At 38.1% G+C, this 19317-nt stretch overlaps 1 pseudogene; it reads right to left on the reverse strand.

Moving 5' to 3' along the window:
- Positions 1 to 1901: 1901 nt before the first annotated feature.
- LOC131744329 (small nuclear ribonucleoprotein Sm D2 pseudogene) lies at positions 1902 to 2256 on the reverse strand (annotated as a pseudogene).
- Between the last annotated feature and the right edge of the window lie 17061 nt (positions 2257 to 19317).

Here is a 19317-nt window from a genome sequence, read left to right on the forward strand (position 1 = left end):
CCTCAACTACCACCAGTGAAAGAAGAAGACGGGATTTAAAATGTATCAGGAATAATGTCCAGTTGCATATGTGCTGGCTATGCAAATAAACACACATAGGTGAATGAGAAAAAGAATCATGAAAAGCAACTGGTTTGAATTTTGTCTTTGATTCTGACTAGCTTGGAAACCTGAAACTAACTTTTGCTTAGAGTGGCTCTCCCTTTCAATGTTGCTTCTTCAGAGAAGGCCTCCTGAACTCCTTAAATAGATTGCAGGCAGACCTCAGAGATATTGTGGGTACAGTTCCAAACCATTGCAATTAAAGCAGATATCACAGTAAAGCAAGTCACAAGAATTGTTTTGGTTTCCCGTTGAATACAAAAGTTATGTTTACACTGTACACTATATTGTATATTATAAGTATGCAATAGCATTATGTCTAAAAAAACCAATGTACATATCTTAATTAAAAATACTTCATTGCTAAAAAATGCTACCCATCGTTTTGAGCTTTTGCTGGTGGAGATTTAGAATATAGCAAGAATTACCAAAATGTGACACAGAGACACAAAGTTTGCAAATGCTGTTGAAAAAATGGTGCTGGTAGAGTTGCTTGATGCAGGGTTGCCGCAAACCTTCAATTTGTAAAAGATGCAATATCTGAGAAGTACAATAAAGCGAGGTATGCCTGCAGTCCTCTTGTTATATGGATTTCTAAAACCCCATACTTCTCCTTCATATCATTGGTTTTTTAAGACTCCATGCTTCTCTCTCAGATCATCTGTCATCTTGGTTATCATGTGATCATTTCTATGGGCCTCATTACTTCCTGTCTCCACAGCTGAAAGATAAATCCTATAGAAGCAGGAACACACCACTCTTGTTTCCCACCTGCCCTCACTTTGCCTGTGGCGGGACCTGGCACAAGTAACAGATAAAATAATAGGAGAATAAACATGAGTGTGTGAGTGAGGGAAGTGAAAGGGGAGAGGAGACAGAAATGTGGTAGAAAGAAGTGATGCTGGGATTTGATGCACATCTTCTATAACCAAGTTCAGAGCTTTTCCCTTTATTGCACCAGACTCCTTCCTCCCCTCCTCTTTCCTTCCATCTTTTTCACTTTCTTTAAAATATAATTTTAAAGTATAATTATAAATATATGTAATTATAAAATATAATTAAAAAATAAAATTCAGATCATTATGTGGTTGATGTTGGACTTGCCTTTCAGAAGGTCTAGGGGAAGCTTTTCTTATCTGTGGACTTGACACTTTCACCAACACTGTTAAACACGGACAGTGGAGATGCTGACCTTGGGCACTGCGATCATCAGCTCACTTTTAGTGGAGCCCAAATTAGGCACAACTGGGGAATGAAGGTGATTAGCTTGCAAACAGCTGATGTCAGCCAGCTTGATGAGATTAGCACATCTACAACACTGCATCATGAGTGGGTACAGGTACCTTTAACCAACAGCACTCTTTGCCTCTAAATCTGCTTCAGTCATGAGTCATCTTGACCCTCCCCTAGGTTCAGGTGCCAATCTTTTAATTTTTGGTTTCTAGACCAAGCACTCTTTACAGACTATTGAAAATAAAATCACCTTCATCAGTGAGTCTTGCTCAAGGATCATCCTTTTATATCAGCATTTTCTCTGGGTCTTGTTATTGACATGGACCAGTCTCTATGGTAGACACCATCCTGGTTCAGCCATTACCGTTATCAGGGGCCCAGATTCTTCTGGAGGCTCATATTATTACCTGGGACATGGTTGGAAGGAAACTCAGAGACAAAAGTCATCATCCTTCCTCTCCACTTTTTTTTTTTTTTAGAAAAAACACATGACTTTATTATTCCCAGCACAAAGGACAGGTCTTCGCAAAACGAGGGGGCAAGTTCTGATGGCAGGGAGGAGGCCGCTACTTGCCAGCAACGAGCGGGCTCTGCAGGACCACAATGGCTGAGTCCCCGTGCAGGAGCATTTTTGAGATGTAGTGGTCCTTGTTGACTGTCTTGGACTTCTTCTTGCCCTTGCGCTCTTGGGGTCTTCGGTCCACATCTCCTTCACGTTCTCCAGCACCATGTTGCAGTGCTTGTCGAAGGCTTTCACACGGCCCAGGAGCTTCTTGTTGTTGCGGCAGTTGATGAGCACTTGGGTGCTGTTCTTGACCGACTGGTGAGCACAGAGAGTGGCCCTGTGTTAAACTCCTCCTCCTCCCGCTTCTGCAGCTCCTCTGGTGTCATCTCCCTCTGGGGCTTGTTGGGGAGGCTCATGTTGGTGGTGGTGGTGGCCGCGCTCTCAAATCACTACCGTCCCCTCCGCATTGCTTCGGCCTTCTGCAGAGAGCCCTCCCCACTTTTTAATAAATGATTGAACTAAGGCCCAGAGAGCAGAAGTAATTTGACTAAGGCTTCACATTATGATACATTGTGACAGTTAGATTTAGATCCAGGTATCCTTGACCTGAGTGCTAAGTACAACTGTGGGGAGATACTAACATTTTTTCTTTCTTTTTTCCTTCTGTCCTCTCTCTCTCTCTGTTGCTTTTGTTTTTGTTTTGTTTCATTTTAATACATTGTAGGTACTGGGACAAACCCAAGTAGCAAGGCTATTTCCATGGCCAAATATCCAGGCCCTCATTACGCATTCCACTGACTCTCCTCCTACCTCTCACTCTTCCATTAAGTCAACAAGAAAAAGAAGTGGCTGCTTCTTCCCTCTTCCTATTTTTGCCATCAGTTTTGAGCTTGGAGTCTGTAAAATACCCACCACACCATACCCCCACCACACAAACACATATGTCTTGATTTAGACTAAGACTTGATATCAACTGAATAGCCCACTAAATACATGCACACACAGGATGGAGCCTGTTTAAATCTTATTACCATTCATTTTAATGTAAATTTAGTGATCACTAAGGGCTGCTGCAAAGGCAATGACTCTGCTCCCCTGGTGCAACTCCTCTCCCCAAACATCTTGGAAAAATAAACAGAAAGAAACAAGATCCACATTTTTCATGTCTGTTAACTTCGCAACATGTGCTAACCAAGTAGGTTACTATAATAGGAGACTGTTATAATTAAGCCTTTTTCTCCCCATGCCATGCTGGAGTTGAGAGTCTATTGGGAGCGATAAGAAAGTTCTGTTCTACTGAACGTTTTGACGTTGTCTTTGGAAATTTGCAGCTATAGGGTATAAAACCTTTTTTATTTGGGTTGTGGGAGACTGTAAACCGTACAAACAATCACATGTGAACTGGAAATACAATATTAAATGTTGAACAAAGGGTATATTTTCTCCTAATTCCAATGAAGCTGTATTTTTCTAATGGAGTCCCATGATTCAAACATATTTAAATTGAAAAAAACAAAACAAAACCAAACCTTCAATCTTCCAGTCAGTTATAAAACCATTGTGTGCACAGAAACTTTATAACAGCATGGGAATTTATAATACCCCAGCAGGAGGATTAGAAATTTGCAATGAGAGAAGTCCTTAATCTTGCACTTACATAACTGCACATTTCTTAGATTTAAATTGTACAAATCAAAAAAAATGAAGATCATTTTGTTCTTTTCTAAAGGGTACTCATAGATAAATGATGACTGGTTAGAGCCTAGTGAATGTTTGAAACATCTGTAGAATATAATTTATTCATACCAAATACATCAGAAAAGTAACTCTAGTGTTAAATTGCAACATGAAGAAATTCAAAGGCAGAAGTAAACTGCTGAGTTTAAATGGATGCTCTGAGGTTTGTAGAAAATGTCAAAAGAGTTCAAATGTTCATAATGTGAAAGTAAATATTTGGGCATACTGTAGGAAGGCTTTATCCTGATGTAAGATAATATAGTTCTTCATGAAATATGTTATAAAGAGAAGACTGTTTAGTCTAGCTCATTTAATTTCCATGTGTTTTATTAGTAAACAATTATACCAAAAAGGTATGTTCTTGTTCCCCATCTTCCTCATTCAAGTCTGTCTAGTTCTCCCATAAAGTTCATTCCTGAGTGAGTCAAACCAACTATAATTTTCCTTTTTCTTACTGATTTTTCTTCGTTTATCAGAAAACTTGCTGGATCAGTAAAACATCTGTGAGGACTTGAGGGTAGGAGACTAATAATGGTACTTGGTCCATAGGATGTAGAAATAGCTAAGCCCTGTAGGCATTCTAGCCATAATGCCTCCCCAACATGAGGGGAGATACAGACACAAAGAAGTCAAAGGCAGGCAAAATATTGCTTTACACATGGCTGACTTTTGCCTTAAACTTGGGAAGCTGAGCTGAGTTACATGGAGAATTCTTTTGCTATGGTTTGATATTTTAAATGGTACTTTTCTTTAAACTTAACTTGAATCTTGGAACTTACCACTTTAGTAAATCTAAAATAACAATATTAAACTACAAAAAGAACCAAAAAATATTAAAACAAAATGAACGCATAGAGCCAAAGAATAGAATAAAAGATGAGTGTTTAACCCTGAAGGGAATAATGAATATGCCCATAATTCTATCCACATATTTACCTAAAATCCACATTGCCACCTATTAAATGTCCAGGAATCTAAAGAGCAGGGTCAGTAAACTTCTTCCTTTTAACTGATGCAGAATAAAGATAAGCAGGATATATCCAGGGCTTTGAGGGCAATGTTTTCTTAAATAGGACACCAGACGCTGTAACCATATAGGCCAAAAACAAAAGAAAACCTCGTTATCCACCTAGATGGGTGGATGGAGGCTGAGGGAAGACTAGTATATGTAGTAAAGCATTAATATTTGAGGAATCTGGGTAGCATGTAACCAGTAAGATTTTTTTCTTCAGTAGTTTGAAATGCATATATCTAATCTAACAAATGACTTATTTACAGTATATAAAGAATGCCTACAAATCAATAAGAAAAAAGCAAAGAATATTTTAAATGTCAAAACATATGAACAGATACTCAAATTCACTAGTAATCAAAGAAGCAAAGTTAAAACAACAGTGTAATAACACAACACACCCAAAACAATAGGAAAGAAAAAGAGAGAGGGAGAGTGGGAGAGAGGTGAAGGGAGGGACAGAAAGAAGCAAGTAAGGAAGAAAAGGAGGAAAGAGGAAGAAAAATGAATAGATAATAGCAAGTATTGACACAGACTTGGATTAACCAGGAACGTAGTATGGTACGATCAATTTGAAAAACTGCTTGGCTGAACTTCTCATACCTTATTACCCTGAAATTCTCCCATAAGCAATTTGACCCTTATGTACTATAAGAATATCCACATGTTTACCAAAATACATGTACAAAATATATATTTTCAAAAATGTTCACAGCAACACTACTTTTAATAGTAAAAAGCTGAAATAATCTAAATGTCCATCTTCAATACAGTAAATAAATAAATTATGCTGTATCCACATAATGGTTAAAAAAATATACTTTTAAAAATATTTATTTATTAATTTGGCTGCACCAGGTCTTTAGTTGTGGCATGCAGAATTTTTAGTTGTGGTATGCAGGATCTTTTCTTTTTCTTTTCTTTTTTTAATTGCGGCATGCAGGCTCTTAGTTGTGGCATGAGGGATCTAGTTCCCTGACCAGGGTTTGAACCCAGGCTCCCTGCATTGGGAGCATGGAGTCTTAACCACTGGACCACCAGGGAAGTCCCTGTATTACACTATATTTAACTTCAGCTACACAACACAAGATGAATGAGTCTTACAAAGATTGAGCAAAAGTGGTTCAAGTACCAAAGAGTAGATACAATATGATGCCATTTATATAAAGTTCAAAAATAAGCAAAACTAATCTATTTGAAGTCCCAGCAGGGGTTAATATTGATCTTGGACAGGGAGGATATCAATTGAAAGGGGGTAAAAAAAGAGGCATTTGTGTTGAGAGGATGCTGAAAATTTTGTTTCTTGATCTTGATAATGAGCCAGTTGTGCATATTTTATAAAAACTCACTGACCTTTATGATTAGTGCAATTTTCTGCATTATATACTTATATTTCATTGAAATATACCTTAAAAATTGAATTAAAGATTGTTACAAAGGCCCTTTTCACCCAGAAGAGTATTTCTTGAATTTAGGTGTTTGGTGGATTATTTTAAAAAAGGAAAAATATTTCTATTTAAAATAAAGATCCAAGGACTCACTCTGTCTAGAAAACCAGTGTGAATAATATTTAGTCCAAGAATATAATATTCTAAGTGTATTAAACCCCTTTTCAGGGAATTCCCTGGTGGTTCAGTGGTTAGGATTTGGCACTTTCATTGCCATGGGCCCGAATTCAATGCCTGGTCGGGGAACTAAGACCCCACAAGCCGCACGTTGCAGCCAAAAAACAAACAACCACCTGTTTTCAACTGCTGTAACCACAGCAAATGGGAAATTTTATCATCCTAAATTGTAAAATGAATTCTTTAGATTACTAATTTTTTTTTTTTTAATCTTATGAATCTCATGGTCCCCAGTTTGAGAAGCACTAAATGTTGCAGTCCGGACAGACTAGGATCTTTTCTTGTTTGCCTATGGCAACTAAAAAAACTCAAGATGTTAAAATAACAAGTTTTATTTCTCATTCAGAACTCATGTTCATCACAGGTCACCTGACTCTGCTCTTTATCCTATTCTAGGACCTGGGTCATTAGAGGAGCCACCAGTGCTACTGGTTGCTTTTACAGAGGAAAAGAGAGTATGTGGTGGATCACATACCAGTTTTTAATGTTTTCCTCTGAAGAAGTGATACCCATCAGTACTGCTTACATTTCACTCTCCAGAACAAGTCAAAACAGCCATATCTACCACCAGCGAGGGAGGAACCTACAATCCTACCCTTTGCCTGGAAGAAAACTGCAGTTGTTGGAGGAACTGCACTGAGTTTTCAATTAGTTCTCACATCTATAAATGTAATCTGAGTACTTTAACAGTGATGTGATCAAATGACACCAGGAACATATCCCAGACACATGTAGGTAAACTGCAATCACTTATTACTAAGGTCCCAGTGCTTGGCAGAGTGCCTGACTTATGGCTTTGCTCCTTGAATATTTGTTGAATGAATGAAGACAACTGAGTGTATAGTCAATTCTGTGCAAAGGCTATAAGTACCAGAAAAAGATACAAAAAAAAAAAAAAAGAGGTAACCTTTGGAAAAAAGAGGTAACCTGAGAAATCATTCATCAGAGAGGAAAACAGCAGAAAATCAGGAAGGAGGGTCAAAGACAAGGAAGTGGAGAAGTACCTGATGGGCAAATTCAAATGTCTATAATGACCAAGTATATATTGTAAATGAGCAAAAAAGCCTAGAAATAGAACAATAGGGAGGAGTAGGGACTGGGGCAAATAAGAAACTTCCTTCCTTATGTACACATTTCAGCCAGTTACTTAGTTCTAACTAATTATTGCCATGCAGAAATATGAACCCACTGTTTTCAGACCTTTCCAGTTATTTTAGAGTATTTCCGAAGTTTTAGCTTTTTCAGCAAAATATCCCAATTTGCAAACACCAAATAGGTCAAACAAAATACTTCTACTTATCAGATTTAGACTGTGGGCTGTTGATGTGTAACTATCTCACTCTTGTTACAAATGAAATTTAGGGAATGGTGATTGTGGAAAACAGTGATTACACTGGAGCTGAAGGTTGAAATCTGGTTGTGGAGGACTTCATATGAAAAGCCTTAACTATTTTCTTCTGCAATTTACAGAGAGGTTAATAAAATATTTACGTGGCTTGAAAACTTATGTAAAAATTGATTTTAATTATTCCAAAATTTACCCTGGTTTAAAAAGTTTCCAAGCAGTCACTGTTGCTTCTCTATTGGACAAAAAAAAAAAGATTGTTTTCTTAGTATTGCTGATTTTGTGGGATAATATTTCAAGGGTATGGACAATAAAAACTGGATTGTGCACAAGTGTTTTGTTGGTGGTGGTTGTTGCTGTTGTTAAAATACTCAAAACTATTTGGCTTTCATCATGATCCAACATTTATTGAGCAAATGTAGAGCAAGAAGTTTCAGCCTAAGTTAAGCAGATACAGTTAGGTCAAAATGTTCCCATAACCTAAACATTTCAGAACCAACACTCTCACCCCAAAAAAACAGAATGACTCTCATTAAGTATTTAATTTAATTATTTTCCAGTGCTTGGGGCTACTAGTGCCTGAGCACATAGTTCTTCTTAATTTCATCAGCAGGCATTTATGAGTCCCTGCTGAGGGTGGATATGGAAGAAATATAAACTTTAAGGTATTTTTCTTATTAAGATAAAATGCAAAACAATTCATTGTAATTTTCAGAGTCAAAATAGAGCAATCTTTTGTAGCTGCTTCTGGGGTGCATTTGTCACCTTCCCCCATTCAACAGAAGAAGGCATTAGTCCAAATTTCTAAAACTAAAATTCATTTAGGACACATACTTTAATTTGAACACACAGTCAAACATTTCTGGGATATTAACTCCTCAGTTCTAATGAGAGCTCAAATTGACCACTTAAGCCTAAATTTAGAATTCATTTCTGTTGGTTCCATATTTTCTATCATCTCCACTAACAGTTGAAGATGTTGAAAATGCTAGAAAGAAGTCAGCAAGGAGAGAAATCTAATTTTCTGTGCAGGACTCATATAGTCTGAACAGAATAGTGCATTCCTGTCCAATTGCACACATCTGGAGTTTCATTTGACTGGAAAAGCACATCCTGACTATGAATGGAGGGTCCAACCCTAATGTCTCCTTCTCAACTTTTAAGACTCTCAACAGCCTGCAAGGCACTTAGCCAGGCAAAGGCAAATCCCTTTTCCAGCACAGCATCTGTGGAAATTACACCTGCAGAAAAATTCAGAAAAACTTCACTCTGAGAAACAAGGAGGGAGGAGGGATACTAACCACAAATGGCATGATAGTACCCTGGAGTGATCAGCATTTACTTAATTCAACAGTCTACTCACATCCAGATGTTCCACACACATGTTCAGTGTGGTTTAATGAGCATAGATAGATGTGCCCCACGGATAAGATGAGACAGAGTAAACCACTGAAGGGCAGTATTTTCCTCAAAAAAATCCTGCCTATCCCATCCTTGCAGAGAGTAGAAAAATCAGAAGAATGCTCCTGATATGTTTCATATGTTCCCAGTTCATCTGGGCTCTGAGATCAGACTGAAGTGGATGGAAACCCAGCTTCATCATGCATTATTTTAAGTGACATTGTGTGAGTCACTTAACTGTACCTTAATTTCCCCATCAGTAAAAAGGGATTGTAATAGTGCCTGCTCTGTGTGATAGTGTTTATTAAGTGCATCACATAATACTTGATACAAAATAAGAACTCAATAACTGCTGTCATTATCATTTTTTTAATAGTTGTTGGTGGTATTGTTAACATTATTTTTTTTTCTATTTCCAGAATAGGGACCAATTCACCATAACTGTGAATTAAATTAAACTTGGGGGTTTCCCTAAATGTTTATACTTTCCCTCTTTTTGTTCAAATAATAGAGGCTTGTTTATTCCAATTTTCGGTTATTCACACACTAAAGGAGGCCATTCCAGGTCCTTCTGGTTTCTATAGGTTTTAGGACATTGCTTCTGTAAGGTATAAATGTTCATGCACGTGCGTGCACATACACACACTCACACACAGAGCTGCAGACCCATGGCTCTTTTTGTTCCCAGTCATTCATGCATTCATTCCACAAATGCATATTTGTATACCATAGCTCTGTACTATATCTCAAGATTGCCTTGGCTGCAATCTATAGCATCTATAAAAATTAAAATTTTTATATATCTTAGATGCAGGTTGTGTGTGGGGGTCAAGGGACATTAAGGGGACATAATTTTTTTATAAGATTGTTTATTTTTTAGCTGGGGAACTACAGCAAAGCAAAGTTAAGTGAGTGGTATGAAGGCTTTTGAAAGTTTGCCTTCAGGGCAGAGCCTCAGGCTTTTCAGCAGGAGCTGCCTGCAAACAGCCACCTTCCCCAACATCACTCCCTCTAACCATCCCAACACCCTGGCTGTCAGTTCACTACTTTTGCTTTGTGTCAGTGGTCTGGTCCAGGTTTAGCCATGCATCGCCATGTGGCTTGATGATGGGCCACTAGCCTTTCCTCAGGCTTTACTCCTGCCACACTGATTGCCATCTGTTCTCCTTCCTGAGATTTTGACAGACAATCCATTCCTGAGTGAAGCTTCAAACGTTTCTCTCAAGCAGCATAAGAGCTCACCTCAGCCCCACTTACCTTCATGGGCTGTTTTCTCTTCGCACAAGTAATTGCAAATCAGGGACCATTTTGCCGTTATGGGGTCTTCAGATCTCTGTGTCTGAAAATCCTCTATTGGACAGCAAGAAGCTCTGATTCCTCCTTCTTCATTGCCCCCCCTCCCCTCTATAAATCACCCTAGAACAATTTGGATCTCTAATTAAAGGAATTATATTATTCCACAGTTACTGGCCTACTGGATGCACTAGCCTCCTCTGGAGCTTACGCCCAGAAGGCTGTTAGCTAAGTTTAGTGTCTCAACAGTTAATTGATCAAATTCCACGAATTTTCATTTTCCATAACTCACTTTTATTCAGGGGTGATGCATTTTTTAAAATGTGATGTGATTATCATTTAACAGTTGTTATTCAAACCATTTACAAAGAATTGTTTTCAGTTTTCTTTATCAAACCATGACCCTCCCATATGATACCCTCCCATCAACTCTCTGAACCTTGATATATCAGGAAGACTTGTTATTGACTACACTCCCCCCAACACATGCGTTCAACAAGCAGGCAGGGCAGTGCAAAAAACATGGGGCATATGGGCAAACAGATCTAGGTTCAAATTCTAGTTCACCTCCTTGTATGTAATAGAAACTGAGGCAAGTCTCATAGCTTCTGGGAGTCTCACATCACTCATCTACAAATCCGGGAGATTGCCAACATTGCAGAGTTTCACTGAATATTAAATTTATATATAAATATGCACAGACATACATATATATGCCATTAGATTGTAGTATGTATGTGTGGAATCTGATCCCCAGTAAATACCTGATTAAAAGAATAGCTATTGTCATTATTCTTCATTGTGGAAAAGGAAAAGGTGAAATTTCCTTGGGCCAGAGGTAATGTGACCTTAGGTGTAAGACAGCTCTTCCAGCTGATGTTAAAAAATTTTAAAAAAAAAAAGGTATATAGATGATAGGTAGATAGATAAGTAAGTAGATAAAATTAATTTTAAAAATTCTTGAGACTGATATATACAAGCTAAACCCATAAAATTCCCACCAACTCCAAGATTTCCTGGGTCTACCATCTGGGATCTTTTGTGCCTACAAAATTGACTTAAATTCCATGCTGTCCCTTGAACTTGAGCATCCAAATCAGAAAGGAATCAGTCCTAGAGCTTGGTTATCTCCCTCTTCTCCCTTTCTTCTATTTATATAGAGTCTTCTAGCTGCAGCACTTGAAATTACAGTCCCTGAGGATTTTGGTCGGATCTTGTTTGTCGCTGTAATGTTGCTGCCAATCTTCTGCCCCAGCCAGCTCTGTGGGGCTATACCATCAAGGCTCTCACTTAAGTTTACCTCCAGCCCCACCAATGCGCTAATGTACTCTATCACTCACCCTCAGCCAGGGGACTAAAAATAGCCTCTGGCTTCAATTGCTTATTTTAAAAGGAAAAACAAAATTGAGAGAGTGAGAACAGAAATGACAGCTCTCCATTTCATCCTGCTGTACCAAAGACCTTCACCAAGGGAAATGCAGTTCTTTCAATTAGCTCACCTGATCTATATCACCTAGGCTCCGCTGAGAGTGTCCATATGCTGCTGGGTAGCCTGGCTTCTGCCAAGCTTCTCCTCTCTCCTACTTGATGTCCTTCTATGCCCCAGAATCTTTTCCTGTCAGATGTGAGAATCTGACTCACTGCCTTTCAGGGAAGTGGCAAGAGAAGCTTTCTGACAAGAGCTTATTAGAGGGAGCTCTGGTGAGACCATGCAGTTCAGAGAAACACAGTGAATGATGGATTGGGTTTCAAGTTACTTTCTACACATGTTCTGGGGCATCTGTATACTTCAGATTGCGTAACATTCATGGGGACTATCACGTAAAAATCTCATTCAAGGACCTAAGTAACTGTGCCCAAATCCACATTGTACCTTTTTGCTCCACCCCTACTTCCAGCCCTCCATTCCTTGTACAATACTGTGTTCTGGCTGTACCAAATTTTCTTGCCTATCTCCCCCCAAGTGTTTTTTTTAACAATTCTTGAAGTGCCCAGATGTCTTTCCTGCCTTCATTTTTCTACTTGTATAATACATGAAAATCATTCTAAAATAGCATCTACTTCAAAAGTTTTTCCCTGAATTTTGTGCCCCACACAATGCTAAAATTAAAAACACAAACAAAAACACAAAGCCCTGAATCTATTCATTTCTTGTGACACAACACCCAATAACATATATTAATACTATATATAGTATTACATATACATATATATATGCATATACATATATGTATACATACACATAAACATATATATAAAATACATATATATAATACTATATTAATATACTATTAATACTATACTATGATGATGATGAAGATGGTGATATTGATGATAATGATAATTTAGGTGAATGTCTTGTTTCAATAATAAAAGGTGAAATTGTTAGAGAATGAACTGAGTATATCTTAATGTTCCTGCCTCTTCAGCATGCTGAATGGCACATAATGGGAGCTCAACAATTTTGGTTGAATTGGATTGAGTAACGTGTAGAGAAAACTCAAACAAAGCAATCTATGTTCTTGATTTGGTGTTTGAAACTTCAGAGTTGTTTTCATTGCAGTGACTTTTCTTTAGACCTTTTCTCCCTCTTTCAAAAATAGATTATATCTTTGGAAAGTACCAGGGTAAGGGTAATTGAAGGCTTGCAAATGCAAAAGATATAGGCCTTATATTTTGAACAGTTTCTTTACATCAATTTTCTTGTACTATTTTATGGCCGGGATTTCTTATCTAAGCCAAAGCTAAGAGCATATTAAGCTGAGATTATTCAAAGGTATTTTGAATCCCATTTGGCATTCAGGATTCTGATTATTTCTATTCTATCTGTCACACTATTTCTTTCTTTTAAAAACGTAAAATAAATGTAGCAATATGTACTCTGATAAGAAAAAAGAAAGACAGTGGAAGTCTACTGATAATAACTGTGGTCGTTAAGATGAGCATTGTGCTACATCATTTGGAACTTCCTTGAATTTTGACCTCTAGAAAATTAAAGTACAAGGAAGCAAGGAAAGTGGTTTATTATTCCTCTCTACATGAGAGCATCCCATTTCCAATCGTGGGTGGGACAAAGAAGCCAGCTATGATGTCACAGTGAAGTAAAGAAGGAAGAGTGGCTTTGGAAACAGTCATGATATGATCCATAAAGTGTACAGTTTCAATGGTAGGAGAGATGTGCATGTGTAAGCCTGCAAAACAAAGCAGTGATTTGTTTTGTTTTGTTTTTTAATATATAGGACTTTACTAAATATACTAAGAAATGCTTTCTGGGGTCTTAGCTCTGATAACTTTTAAACTGATTATGTGTCATTTTGTATTATTGGAATAGACATTTCAGAGATTTTGGTGGGGGGAGGTGGATGTTGTTTGCTTGTTTTGAAGCCTTGTAAAGGAATGGTTATCCTCACCCTTATCTCTCTTCCTCCACCATACGCCTTAAGGATACCTACTACTGCTGGGACCCAAATGGATAAGAACACACAGACAGGTGCCATGTTTTGTCATCGTAAAGGAAATAAACTAATACTTAAGCAGCTCAAGCAATCCACATGTGGCACACTCAGTTTGGCTTTTTGAACCAAGATTGTGATACAGTCATAACAGTGAAATATTATTTTGTATAATATTTGATCTAATCTACTATTTAGTAATGTGACCTGAGATCCACCATAGTACCTCCTGGGTTTCTCAGCCATTTGGAGCTGTGTCTAAAAGATTTAGACAAATCTCAACCAAGATTGATTTCCCCATCAAGTGACTTTTGGCAATGCCTGGGAACATTTTTGTCACATCTTGGGGGATGCAATTAGCATCTAGTGGGTATTGCCAGGAATGCTGGTTAACATCTTACAATGCATAGGACAGTCCCTTACAACAAAGAATTATCTGATCCAAAATGTCAGCAATGCCCAGGTGGAGAAATCTGATCTAGAGCCCTTCTACTCAAATTCTGGTCCATGGACCAGCAGCGTCAGCATCACCAGGAAGCTGAATAGAAGTGTAGTATGTCATTTTGTCCCCAAGATTGAATCAAAACCTTAACATAGACAAGACTCCAAAGGATTCATATGCTTATAGTTTAAGAGGCATTAGGCTAGAGTGGTAGTTCTTCACATTTAAGGGTCACAGAGTCAACTGGGTTGCTCTTAAATAAAAACAAAAAGTACCTATACTTGCCACACCCTTGGAAATCATGATTCACTGGTCTGAGGTGGTACTCCTGGCAGCAGTAGCTTTTAGAAGCTTCTTAGAAAATTTTAATGTTCCACTAGGGTTGAGACTCCCTGGTCTGGTACAGCTCAGAGTGGGGAGAACATGCTTAGAATGTACAGATATCTCAGAATTCGTGGGACAATCTGGTTTGTGTCATTTGTCCTATCACTCTCAAATGTGTCCTGAGCTTGGAGTAAGCAACAATTTCTTAAAAGACAAACAAAAATGTACTAATCATAAAGGATCAAACAAGATAAATTAGATCTTATTAAAATCAAGAACTTGTGTTTATCAAAAGATACCATTAAGATTATGAAAAGGCTATCTACAGAGTGGGAAAAAGAGATTTTCAATGTATATATCCAACAAATAATAAATAAATAAACAAATAATAAATAATAAAATAAAAATATAATAAAATAATTAAAATATTATTTAAAATTATTAAAATAAAATAATAAATAAACAAACAAATAAATAAACAACAATAAATAATATATCCAAAAAATTAATAAGAAAGAGACAAGACAACCCACTAGGGCAAAAGACTTGAATGTGTGCTTCATAAAGGAAGCTGTGCAAATGTATAATCAACATAAGAAGACCTGCTCAACTTCATCCACCTTCATGGAAATGCAAATTTAGACCACGATAAGCCAATACAAACAAGTTACAATGACTAAAATGATAAAGACTGATGATTCCAGGTATTGCTAGGATGTGGAGCAAGAAGAACCTTCAGCCTTGCTAATGGAAGAATAAATTGATAAAACCACTTTAAAACGTGTTTTTCCAGTTACCTACCAAAGTTCATCATATGCCTATATATATGATGAATACTCCTACTCTTAGATATATACCCAATAGAAATAGATACATATGCTCACCAAAATACATGTATTAAATTTCCCATAGTAACACTGTTAGTAATAGTCCAAGATTGGAAACTACCCAAATGCCCAGCAGTGGAATGAATAAATAAGTTGTAATATGTTCACAATGATGGAATATACAGCAACAAGCATGGATGATGTTCAACTAAACACAATGATATGGGTGAATCTCTCAAACGTAATACTGAGTGAAAGCAACTAGACAAAAGAGCACATACTCTATGAGTTCATTTATAAAAATAGGCAAAAGTAATCCATCCACTTACAAGTCCAAGCAGCAGTTACCCTTGAAACAGAGTCTGGGAGAGAGTGAGGGAAATTCTGGTTTGTTGCAATGTTTTCTTTCTACCTTTGGGTTGTTGTTATACATATATTGTGACATTCAATGAATGGTATATTGTGTGCATTCTTGAAAATGTATATAACAATTGAATTATTTTTTAAAGTGTCCTCTATTGGATGATAACATTCACAGCCAACTTAGTGTGATGGAATAGCCTCAGGTCAGCAACGTTGGGCCTGAAGAGCAGTCATTCAAAGTCTACCCAAGGTGGTAGCCCTCCCTCTATTAGCTTCTGTAGGTGCCCAGGGAGAACTGAGATGATTTCACACCGATCCTCTTTAGAATAGCCGTTCTCTACTGAAGCTGAACATAAGAATCATCTGGTGAGTTTCTACAACTCCTGGCAATTCAATCAGTAACTTGTTTACCTCCCCTGGTAATGACAGCGTGCCCAGGGCTGGGAACCACTATCTTAGCCTCACATCTCTGCAGTCATCCATATGGCTGCTTCAGCACAGTTATTCTGACAGTGCTGATGGGACTTAGATGGATGCCCTCAGTTCCCTTATGACATTCACTCATTTGTTCACTATCTCAATAAGCATGCAATATTTACTAGGTCCTGTGTTAGGTGCTGGGTGCTAGGCCAGGGTTATAAAATTAGATTGTAAGCCTCTGGGAGCAGAGACCAAGTCTTTTTAGTTCTAAGTTACAATCTCAATGTCAAGCTCTGATGGTACACACAATGAGCCTCAGAAGAACTCTGGAGAACTTTTAGGGAAATAAGGGTGGGGAAATTATTTTAGGTGAAAGAAGCAACATTGTGAAGGTGGGGAGCCATTTCTTGTCATCAAAGTAAAGTGACCATTTTCTAATTTCAGGGTATCAGGAACCTCAGCAATTCTAGAAATGGAAACTGTAACTCCAATAATAATAATAATAATAATAACTGTGTCATAAATAACTAGATTTTACCTTTATTTTTCTCTCTCTCATCATTTTATCCTCAGTGCTCAGTACAGTGCCTGACATCCTAGAATTGGTCAATAAATATTTGTTGAATAAATTAACAATTGAACAAGTGAAAGAAAATATTCTCTCAGGAAAGGAAGGATGAATTAACATTTATTGAATACCAAACACTCTCCGTGCACATGCCAGACACCTCCTGTCCTTAGTGCCATTTCATAGTCATGGCACATTGTAAACGGGTGGCATGATTATCCTCCTCTCAAAGCTTAAATAAAATATGAAGCCCAGAGAGTATAAGGAATGTCCCAAGATCACAGGGCTAATTGGCAGTGCCCAGATTCAAATCGCAGGGTTGCAATTTGGCACCCCTGCTCTGGGCATCGCACTCCACAGAGCAGCAGGACAGTGATGAGCCTGGGACATGATCCATCCAGGCCCATCTGGCCCCTGCTCTCCTCTGAGGCCGAATACTTTGCCTCACGTATCTACCACCACCAAGCCTGCATTCCTCTCATTGCTCATATTTATAATTCAGCATCAAATTATCTTATTAACAACATGCTAATTAAGTTATGATAGAGGTGCCACTACGGAATCAGAGGTATTTCCATGGAAACTAAGTGGCAACTCCCTCTCCCCAACCCTGCAGTTTTATTTGAGTCTCCTGAGGAAGAAAAGGAAAAGTACAGAATTTTGAGGCTAGCCAGTTCTTGTTGAAACATAAACTCCAAAGCCGCCAGGAGAAAAGTGAGTAGAAAACCCTTTGGGGCTGGCTGGATCTTCCCTCCCTCTCCCCTTCCTTTCTCCCTCTTTTTTCTCCTCACCTTTTTCTTCTTCCTTCACACTCTCTGGGCTCTCCCCTCTCTCATAAATGTTTTCCCTTTGACTGTAAATCCAGAGCATAGCGCTGAAACCACAGCCCTCAAAAGTCACTTCCATCTGGCCTGAGAAGTAGTGGACTCCAGAGTCTTTATGGAAATTTTCAACTTCTAACTAGTTACAGATCTAAATAAAGTCTTTACTTAGAACTGTAGGTTCATCAAGGAACTGTCTGGCTTCCTGTGTGCTATATTTTCTTCTTTGCTTAACTTTTTTATTAGTCTACGTTCTCCAGAGGAACAAAACCAATAAGATAGATAGATAGATAGATAGATAGATACCTAGAGTTTATTTATATATATATATAACAGGATATATTATTTCTATATCTCTATATCTATATGCATCTCTGTCTATCTAGAGAGAGAGATTTACTAAAAGGAATTGGCTCATGTGATAAAGAAAGCAAAGTTCCAAAGTTTGTAGTCAGCAAGCTGGAGACCCAGGAGAACCAATGGTGTAGTTCCAGTCCAAACCCAAGTTTGAAAGAAGGAGAAAACTGTCCTAGCTCAAAGACATTCATGGAAAGAGAAAGAAGTCTTGCTTACTCAGCCTTTTATTCTAGTCAGGTTTTCAAGGGATCGGACGAGACCCGTCCATATTGCGGTGGGCAATCTGCTTTACTCAGGCTACTGATTCAAATGTTAATTTCACCCAGAAACAGTCTCACAGACATATCCAGAAATAATGTTTAGTCAAATATCTGGGCACCCCATAATCCAATCAAACTGACACATAAAACTAACCATCACAACTTCCATTTTAGCAATTTAACCATAGTTCCCTTCCATAATCTTACAGCCTGCCTTCTGAGAGTGTGTTCATCAACTTCAACCAGATTTTCTGTTATCTCTCTCAATCTCAAGAGTCCAGAGTACCCACAACCCACCAATTCTAGACTGTCACTGAGACAGTCCTGCAGACCACTTCCCTTCCCTTCCAATCTGACTCATTACCGGCTCCAAAGTAGGGAGAGTTCTCCTCCCTTTGGTATCTGTTGAACAGTAATTCCCAGAGTGTGTTCAGAACATGATAGCCTTCATGGCAAGTTGGTAGGAACATGATAGGTAAATAGGTGCTGAAGAGGTGGATAAATGTGAAATATCTATAAAATAGTTCCAAGTGCAAAATGTTGAGAAGCACCAAGTATCATATACTTCTCTTAGATTTTTATGATTTACTTCTTATTTTTTATAATGCATATTACAGGGTAAGGGCTTTGAAAGGCATTTATTCATTTCCTCATTGAGTATCTATTGAGTACCAACCATGTATAAGGCACTGTTGTAAGCGCAGGAAAGATAGTTATATAGGAAATAGGTCCTGCTCTCAGGAAGCTTGTGTATTGATTGAGGGGAAACAGATAGTAAATAAATAAGTACTATAAAGACAAATAAAATGGGCAAGGAGCTAAATCATTGAGGAACATGCTATTCTATGAAGGGCCATCAGAGAAGCACCTCTGAAAAACTGATACTTGAACAAAACCCTAAATGAAGAGAGGGAGTAATGTGTGGGCATATTATAAAGGGGCCATACAGCAGTCCTGAATAGTATTGTTCATCGGTTTAAAAACTGATGAAAGCTGCATGGCTAGAGCTTGGTGGGAAGGCAGGTTGGAGAGGAGGCTAGTAAGGTAGCAAGAGGCCAGATTATCATCTACTGTTTTACAGGCGATGTAAGGATTGTTGGGACTTATGTGACTCAGGAGGTGGTGGGTGGAGGTATCTGAGAAAAAGAGTGACATAATCTGGCTATAGCATTTTCAGGGATCAGTGAATGTGGGTTACACATTGCAGGGAGGCACGAGGTGAGTTTGGAA

The sequence above is a fragment of the Kogia breviceps genome, chromosome 18 (assembly GCF_026419965.1).
Source record: "Kogia breviceps isolate mKogBre1 chromosome 18, mKogBre1 haplotype 1, whole genome shotgun sequence".
NCBI lineage: Eukaryota > Metazoa > Chordata > Mammalia > Artiodactyla > Physeteridae > Kogia > Kogia breviceps.